Source organism: Cupressus sempervirens, chromosome 3 (genome assembly GCF_028749045.1).
Source record: "Cupressus sempervirens isolate cs-2001-9-10 chromosome 3, ASM2874904v1, whole genome shotgun sequence".
NCBI lineage: Eukaryota > Viridiplantae > Streptophyta > Pinopsida > Cupressales > Cupressaceae > Cupressus > Cupressus sempervirens.
Window position 1 is genome coordinate 538,395,218 of NC_143120.1, and position 9,771 is coordinate 538,404,988.

General features: G+C 30.7%; 1 pseudogene across 1 annotated transcript; it reads right to left on the bottom strand.

The window, feature by feature from the left end:
- Positions 1–248: 248 nt before the first annotated feature.
- On the bottom strand, positions 249–5,427 carry LOC149567537 (endoglucanase 25-like; annotated as a pseudogene). The gene is made up of 4 exons (XR_016361413.1): positions 5,377–5,427; positions 3,568–4,014; positions 1,961–2,133; positions 249–870 (listed from the first exon to the last, which is right to left on the bottom strand). The product of XR_016361413.1 is annotated as an endoglucanase 25-like (transcript).
- Between the last annotated feature and the right edge of the window lie 4,344 nt (positions 5,428–9,771).

Below are 9,771 nucleotides of genomic sequence, written 5' to 3' on the forward strand. Positions count from 1 at the left end.
ATTTCATTAAATGTCTTGCTTAGAATCTTTTCAGTTTGACATAAGAAAATCATTTGTTTTATAAATTTTATAAATTTAAGAAAAAAACTATTCTTTATTTTTTTCTTTACTCTTAATTTTTCCTTTGTATACATAAACAATATATATTTTGAAACATTTCATTTCACACATAAATATAAACATATACATATACATTTATACCTATATTTGTTTATACCTTATTTTTGAACAATAGAATTTAGTCTTAATTTTTGTTGGAATTAAAATGAACATCCCTTTCAAATTGATCATCTAAACTAGATTCCAATTTGAACCTAGTTCATAAGCACATTCAAAAATAATATAAAAGCTCTAATTTTGAATCAACTGATGCATTCATGAAACAAAAAAATAAAGAATAATAATGTCTAGTAATGATGCAAGAAGAGGTGAGCATGTGAATCAAGGATTAGTAGGAGGTGAAGCAAAAAATGGAGGAGATGAATCAATATTAGAAAAGATGGTGTGAGAGTCGATCATTCATTCATCTCTCCAAGAAGAAGGTGGTTTCCCTGGCATAGATTGTGCAACAAGAGCAACAACTAATCCAACATTTTCAACAATGGTGGGCTGAGTGAAGTTTGCATTAGTCTGATCATCAAAAAATTCATCTAGGGATCCAGGGCCACCCACCATGGACCCATTTAAGCAGTTAGGGTTGGCTTTTGTTTCTGTCAACCATTTCTTGCCTTCATTGCAGTTGTAGCGATGCTTGTCAATGGAGATTGAAGGGATAGATGCGCCTCTATGATGTACATGGCCTAGATATTCCTTTCCATATCCCACGACGTAGCTCATGTTCATTTGATTATTTCCAAGAATGTAATCCATCTGTATATTCAAGATTAGATTTCAAAATTCATATCTAACAAATCATGATTTTTAAACAACATAAATCAAATTAAAAGATTTTTAAAATAATACATTTTTTATTTTGATTTGTTTAGATGGCTCATTTAAAATCATACTGATAGGCAAGTCTTATAAAAAATAGTTTTAACTTTTGTTAGATAGTGCATTTGAAATCATGCTAATAAATGAATCTTATTGAGAAGGTTTGAATTGTTTTAGTGCTTCATTTGAAATGATACTAATAGATGGGTACTCTTGAAAAAGCTTTGACTTGTTTAGGTTTTCATTTAAAATTATACAAATACATAGGTTCTATTGGAGACACTCTGACTTGTTTAGGTGGTTTGTTGAAATCATATTGATAGGTGGGCTCAACTAGAAAAACTTACTTGTTGAAGTGACTTATTTGAAAGCATACACATAAACAAATTCTATTAATGAAACATTGACATGTTTATTCTAGCCCTTCAAATGGCACTGGTACATCAGATTCTATTAAAGAAGCTTTGACTTGTTTAGTCAATCTATCTGAAATCATATTAATGTGTGGCCTCTAGTAGAGAAGCTTTGACTTGATCGGGTAACTCGTTTCAAATTAGGTCGATAGATGGATTCTACTAAGATGCTTTGACGTGTTCATGTTGCTTATTGAAATCACACTAATAGGACCTAGATTCTATTACAGAAGCTTGACTTGTTCAAGGGCCATTTGAAATCATATTAATAGGTAGGCTCAACTAGAGAAGCTTTGACTTGTTAAGATTGCTTATTCAAAATCATGGCAATAAAGAGATTCTACTAATCAAACTAAACATAATTTCAATTATTTAAGTTACTCATCTAAAATCACACAATAGATAAATCTTATTCAAGAATCTTTGACTTATTCAAATAGATCATATCAAACCATACTAATAAATTAATCCTACTTTAAAAAGATAATTTATTTATATATTTCATTTGAAATTATACTAATTACTAGATACTATTAAAAAATAATATGATTTGAAGCTCCACGATACAATCTAAACTTTTAGATTTCTAAGATTGAATTGATTGTCATACTAACCTGAGATGTTGCAAATTGTTGCAGTAGTTCTGAGTGGTAATATTCCGAGCCACACGTCCATCCATCAACCCCTATTATGGATAAATAATCACTGTATAGTTTGCTGAGGACTTGAGCATCATTTTGTAGGGGTAGAGAGGGTCCATTAAAAACCTCAGCCTTGTTAACAAAACCTACAACCACAAAAGTCCAAACATTTAGGTATGCATAATAAGTAAAGCTCATATTAATTAGATATATTTAGAAATGTAATATGAAAGTAAACTTCAAAGGTTCAAATATTTTGCCAAATAAATTAGCTTTAGGAATCAATTAGAAATGCAATATACAAAAGTAAATTTTAAGTGTTCTAACTCTCTTGACAAATAACCATCCTTAACAATCATCTAAAAATGTAATACAAGCATAAATTTCAAATGTTCAAGTGTAACACAAGTGTACATGGGAAAAGCTCTTCGTAAGAAATATGCACACTCCAAAGTAGCCCAATACATTATTTAGTAATCTAAACATGGTCTTTATAGGAGTATCATAAACTAAAGATTTAGAGTAACTCTAGTAGCATATTCATCCACCTATCATAAATATATCATGATCTACTTATCAACTTAGGTCTTTCAGTTTGACTTCATTGCCTTCCATTCAAAGATGCCTTATAATGTGGTGTAACACCATTTAACTTGGTCAACAAATATAAGTCCCTTTTATAGTTGTTTCTATGTCCTACAGTTTTATACATTTCTAATGTAGGAGGTCTAACTTCCAAAGATCACAACTTTTAATTTTGAAAGTCATTAGAACCCTTTTTAATTGTAGAACTCAAAAATATCTACACTGTAAACATTCCAAACTTTCCTAACATATTATCCAATCACAACTTCTTCATTCTCTATCTTAATTACTCAATTATTGATTTATTTCAATGTAGACTACATGTGATCTAATTCAAAATATAGCTATATAAAAGATATTTTATTTTACAAATATTAAATAAATACATTTTCAATATTGCTAAAGATATTCGTTGTCTATTCATATCACTTTTACACATCAACATATCAATGTTATTATAATTAGAAGTGTTGTACATTTATATGTCTAAGAAGACAAAATCTATGGTAAAACTAGAACTACATGTGAGAGCCACTTCAATTGTGGTCAAATTAGAAATGAAAAACATGGTTAACTCTTTTTTAAGAGCAACCGAATAGACTATCCTATCCCCTTCCAATTTGACAGACTTAATCGATCATCATATAAGAAACAAATGTTGAAGTCAAGTTAGAAGTGGAAATAATACCCAAAGAAGCAAATATTGAAATCATTTTAGAATATTACATAAATGTACATATACAATATATGAACTTAATAATCAATCTACATATACATTCAAAATAGTTCAAAATATAAATTGATTGAACCAAATATTTTAAAGAGACATACTTTTAATTTCAATTACTTTTTACCTATGACATTCTATTATCTATGATCAGCATTTCTAAAATCAAAATGAAACATCAAAAAAACATTGAAAAGAAGATACATGTTGATTCACATGTTGTTAGAGAAAGGCAATGCAAAATGAAAGAAGATGGGGGGGTTCATACCTGTGTTGCCAAGAGTTTATTGTCCCAATCAAAGACTCCAATTAGGGATGCATTTTCATCGGCCTCAACGCTGGCGTTATATCCATTCATGGCGTCTTGCAGGTATGACCAATTTCCCGTTGCAAAGAAGACCCAAACTCCACTCCAAACGAGCTCGTCGTAATATCCAGAGGAATTATAGAAACCCACTGCAGCCGCACCACACGCAGAGTCATGTGTGTATGTTCCCTTCTCCTTTTTATGCCCAAACTCATACACTTTCTTGGCTGCCTCCACCAATTTGGCGGAGTACTCTGTGTCCTTAAACACAAGTGAAGCGGCGCTCAGGGCGGCAGCCATTTCCCCTGCCAAATCGGTGGCAGAACCAGTGCATTCTGAAACAGGCCTCTCGTAGTCCATGTCTTCAGGCCTCTCCCAACATTCTATCTCCTTTCGTCCACCCCCCACCTATTCACGTCAAACAAGAAAGAAAGGGAGCTTCTTCTAAACATTATAACATTGCTAAGAAGTTTTCTATGGTTTCTTCCACCGTCAATCCTAATTTTTTTGTGGGTTGTGATGTAGTTGGACTGGTTGCTTTTGCAATTGTTGGATCGAACACTATTTCTATTACAACAAGTTTGGCTAGTTCTATTAGTATTTTTGGCATGGATGTTTCTACAACTATTAGCACTAGCTCTTTTATAGTAGGTTCTATTAGTATTTCTACTACTTACCCTACTATCACTATTGGTATTCAGTCTTTGGATGATTCTTTAGATTTTTCTATTGCTCCTGTAGGTACCCTTGTGCTCGCAATGATTGTTTTCAAGATTTCTACTAGTGTTCGATCGAACATTTTTTCTCCCTCTTCTACTAGTACTGTTGCTATTGGTTTTGTCTAGGTTGGTTCTGTCATACCCAAAAATTGGGGCAATAACACTAATTTTAAGTACACACTAGCATCAAATACATTGTGGAGAGATGACGACATAGAAAAGCTGAGTTCAAGTTTCAAGGTTGCATGATTAGTTTATTAGAGTTCTAGGAACTTTGATTTCTAATTAAGACAACAGTTTAGGTAAAGGTAATTAGGTGTGGGAAAGGTTTTCATAAAAGAGATCATTATTGCTTCCAAGTTTAAGCACACAAATTGAATTTTGATTTACATTTCATAAGATACAAAGTTTGTATAGAAACATACTACATAGGTTCAAAAACCTGAGTTATAGTGCTACTGGAATACGTAGCATGGGTTGATTAAGTTGGTCGATTAAACATTAGGTTCAAATTAAAAAGGTATGATATCAAGTTCAAAATGCATTTAGGGTTTCCAAGTTATTAAGTCGACTATGATACTATCCCCTTTTACACTATACTAGGTCAATCTTTAGGAGAATAGATAATTATGTTTAGGTATGGGTAAGGTGTTCATAAAAGAGATCATTATCGCTTCCAAGTTTAAGCACAAAAATTGAATTTTGATCACATTTCTTAAGATACAGAGTTTGTATAGAAACATACTACATAGGTTCAAAAACATGAGTTATAGTGCTATAGGAATACTTAGCACAGATTGATTAAGTTGGTCAATTAAACATTAGGTTCAAATTACAAAGGTATGATATCAAGTTCAAAATACATTTAGGGTTTCCAAGTTATTAAGTCAACTATGATACTATCCCCTTTTACACTATACTAGGTCAATCTTTAGGAGAATAGTTAATTATGTAATTAAAGGTTAATCTATCATAACATACTAATACTTAATTCTAGATATAATATCATAATTTATTTAGAAATAATAAAGAAAAAACATTAAATATTTACCATTAAACTATCCACAACATCTAACTCATCTTCTATCATAACCCGACTCATCCTGTCAAGTTATCTAGTCAGTTCTAACTCACATCACATCCTAACCTCTGATAATAAACTTCCCAATTAACAACCTTCCAATTAGAATTTATAATTAAATTTAAAGGTATAAATTCTTATACTAATTTCATCACCTATAGTTAAATTCCAAAGCAAAACTACTTAAACAATGGGTTCCTAACTAAACTATTTCCATTCCTAACCATTACTTAACTATTATGATAATATTGTCTTATTAACAACTAATATTATTTCCTAACATAACCACCTTAAATTCCTAACTACTATTTATTATAAAATACAAAAGACTCTTAAATCCTCTTTGCTAAATCTTAAACACACAACTTAATCATTAAAAAATACTTAATAGTCCTAATACTAACCTAGACACACTTAAAACTACCTACTTCTAACCTATCAACTAGAATTGCCTATTTAAAATTCTTTAATAACCAACCTTTATAAGCACATGTACTAATCAAAATTAACAAAAGAATACTAGCATTGTTACCAACATCTAAACTTTAATTACTAATACTAAACCTTAATTAATTGTCCTAAACTAACACTAAGCCTACCTAACCTACCCCACACCCACTTCCCACATGTCAAGTGGTGATCCCATCTTACATGGGCACCTCCCCAAGCTTTGGCTTGCTGCCATATGCACTTTGTGCACTGCCCTAGGCCTACAAGGACATCTCCCTCATGGTGCACATGTCAAGGAAGATTGAGTGCTAAAAGGTGGAGGTGATGTTTTGGAGGGGGTAGACATTAATGTTTTAATACTTTTTTGCAAGGCAAACGAGGCACTGGCTAAATAGCATAATATTTGCACCACTATAGCCAGTGCCACATACATGCCCATAGACCTATATGACCGTCCTTTCACTGCAATCACTGAACATGACAAAAATTGAGAGGATCATATTTCTCTCAAACAATTATATGAATGTTTTAAAGTTTTTGATAATTTGATTATATCTTGCTATTTTGTTTTTAAGTTTGGAAGTTTTAATGTTAAATATATATGAAGTATCTATTTAAATATTTGAACTTTAGAATGTTGAATATTTTATTTAAAGTTATTTGGTTAGTTTATAAATTAATTTTAATATTATGTAATCGATGTTTTTCAAACAAATATTAATAGTACTTGGGTCAATTGTTTCATAATATAGGTATTTAAGTCTTTATTAAGTAAGTCTATTTAATTGAATTTTATATCAAACATTTTGCTTAATTTATAGTTAAATTATAGTTTATTTTTAAATTCTATCTAATGTAAAACATCAAACATATTATAATATAAGATACTAAATATTAATATTTAAATATGTTTAAATTCACTAAGATTCAATATTGAATTGAAAATATTTATTAGGAACAAAGTAAATATTAAGAAAAATATTAGGGATAACTTTTCATTATGTATGAATTATGATTATTGTTAAAAAAATATTTTGCACATTGAAAAAAAATAGTAAATTTTAATTTTAATAAAATGATTAAGAATATCTATTAACTTATATTAAATACTTATTTGAAAATAATATAACATTAGTTGAAAAAAAAAATAATAAAATAAATTATCAAAAAAAGACAACGTCAATGGGTCCTTGATCTACTGGTGAAGTTGAATGGCTCACAAAGAGCCCACTAGGGATCAGGTCTTGCTGAGTGCAAGACTCGAAGACATCATAAGGGATGAGGCTGGGATTATGCTCTGTGCGAATTTGGCAGCATGGATGCTCCTTAGTCCTTGGCTCTTAGCCGAAGAGGTTTCAAGGATGCGTGGGCCTGTATTAGGTACCTAAAACTTGTTTGTGGATGACTTCCATAAAAAGAAGAAGATAACAAAATATTAATATTAAATTTATTATAAATATATTTCATTATTTAAATTAACATACACAATAAAATATAGATAATGTAAGATATTATAAATTTTATCTTTATTTTAAATTCAATTACTAAAATTTAACACATTTATAAAATAAATAATATTTAAATAATAAATATATAATTAGATAAAATAACTAATTTAATTATTTTCATTTAAATTATTTATAAATTAATAATAGTATAATAAATAATTATAAAATAATAGTAACATTTTTTTTTCAAAATCATTGAAATATTATTCTAGATTATATAAATATTAAAATTAATTTATAAACTAAACCAATAACTTCAAATAAAATATTCACCACTATAAAGTTCAAATATTTAAATAGATTCATCCTATATTTTTAATATTGAAACTTCTAAACTTAAAAACAAAATATAAAAATATAATCAAATTATCTTTGCATTGAAATTTTCTAAAACATAATATAATTGTTTGAGAGAAATACGATCCTAGCAATTTTTATCATGTTCAGTGAGTGGAGTGAAAGGACATTTTTATAGGTCTATGGGCATGTAGTTGCACTAGCTATAGCAGTGCAAATATTCTGCTATTTAGCCAGCCGAAAAATGACCCTCCTACAATATGCATGCACCATTGAAAGGGATTTCATTTGTAAGGTAATGAGGAGGTGTCATTTTGGGGTGGAGAGAGACAAGTGGGGGTGCAGATTTAAAAGGTTTAGACTTAAATATTTTCTTCCTTCACATGTTAATAGCCACCAACTCCAAAGTGTGCGTCCAATCCCCTTATGATGTGTTAGGTCTGACTTGGGAGGGCACACTAGTACTCCTAGTTAGCCATAAAGTGGCCTAAGTCCATGCCTCAGGATTGGAAGGTAGACTTTGGTGAAAGAAATTAATGGGGACATTAGTTTAGGATTTTTTTCTTTCTTTCTTTCTTTTAAATTTAGACTTATAAAAGCCTACATATACATGTGCCCATTTGTTGGTGAATGGAGTGGTGAGGTGGGGATGGAGCCCACAGGGTGTCCCATCCCCCTTCAACTTATTTTAATTTTTATAATATGTGTGTTCCAAAATTTATGTCTCCCCTTTTCATTTAATACTTGGGTTTGCACTAACAAGGGATAACCTGATGGGTTTAAATTTCCAATGACACTCTTAGTAAGGGAATTCCTTGTCACAAATAGGAATTAAAAAAATTTCGTACATTTTCCAAAGAGTCTTTTTGGCTCTCTCAAATCCATGGGAGTTGTATTTTTGGTTTGCTCCTCTTTCTTAGCAAGGTAAAGCATACTAGAAGTTTAGTGGTAGTATCATAGGTCATAGTTTTATGCATTTCATTAAGTGAGTTGTTAGTATGAGTATTGATTATAGGTAGTTTTCATTTATTTAGCAATATGTTTAATAATACATTAACTATCATGACTTTCCTAGATGAGTTTAAGGTGCAATATTTGTTTGGAAGCATAAATGTTGAACATGGGATTAACACTCATAATCCTAGAAATGATTTTAATTGCAACTATGCATACATCTAGATCCTATAAAATAACTTTTGAATACATCGGATTAAATCCAAGATTTTATGAAGGACTATTAGTTATACAATTTAAGATTTTTTCAAGGTAATAAACTTGAAAGTAATATATGATTTTCAATCCAATAGTACTGGATCACATGACTTGCATATTTCATACAGTAACTAAATTTTCTATTTATAAATATTGAAGTTAAAACATTTAATCCATTCCTTACATATTCATTTTCAATATGAATATACAATACAATAGGTGATAATACAACGGAAAAATCTCCCAAAACAATGACATTAAGAACACCATTAGTGCCCCAAGATAACTAGGTTTCTCCATCACAAGAACCTATCCAGACAATCTGCAAAAGACAAAGAACAACCATGGAGAACTCACCTCCCATCCTAAGCCCTGAAATGCCACCCACCAAGCTAGGAGAACCAATAACCGACTGGGTGATATTCAAAATCCAATCATAATGAGACAACTCAACATACAATTCCCATCCAAGGTATGCATAATAGGTTTCATAATGAACTTGTGACTAGGGAGTAGATGGATTTTTCTAGATAGGAGATGTCAATCATGAACACAAATCATATGCCTCTTCCAAGGCTATCAAATCACATAAACTTCCATTTCTTTCTCTCTTCATTTCCCCAAAATAAAATTAGTTTTGTATTGACAAGCAAGGGCCCATAACACCTTACTTTCTCCCTCTTATCAACACGAGAAAAGATTCTACACTGACCTGGAGTCCAACTAAAGACCTTCTCTCATACATGGCCACTTCTCCCCTATCTAAGGGTGAGTAATGCCAACACACCCTTCATTGTTTTCCCAACAAAACAAAGGGAAGAAACATGAAACAAAGCAAGTGAAATCCCACAATATACATCCCTCACATGATACAAACACTCACATGCTACAATATGCA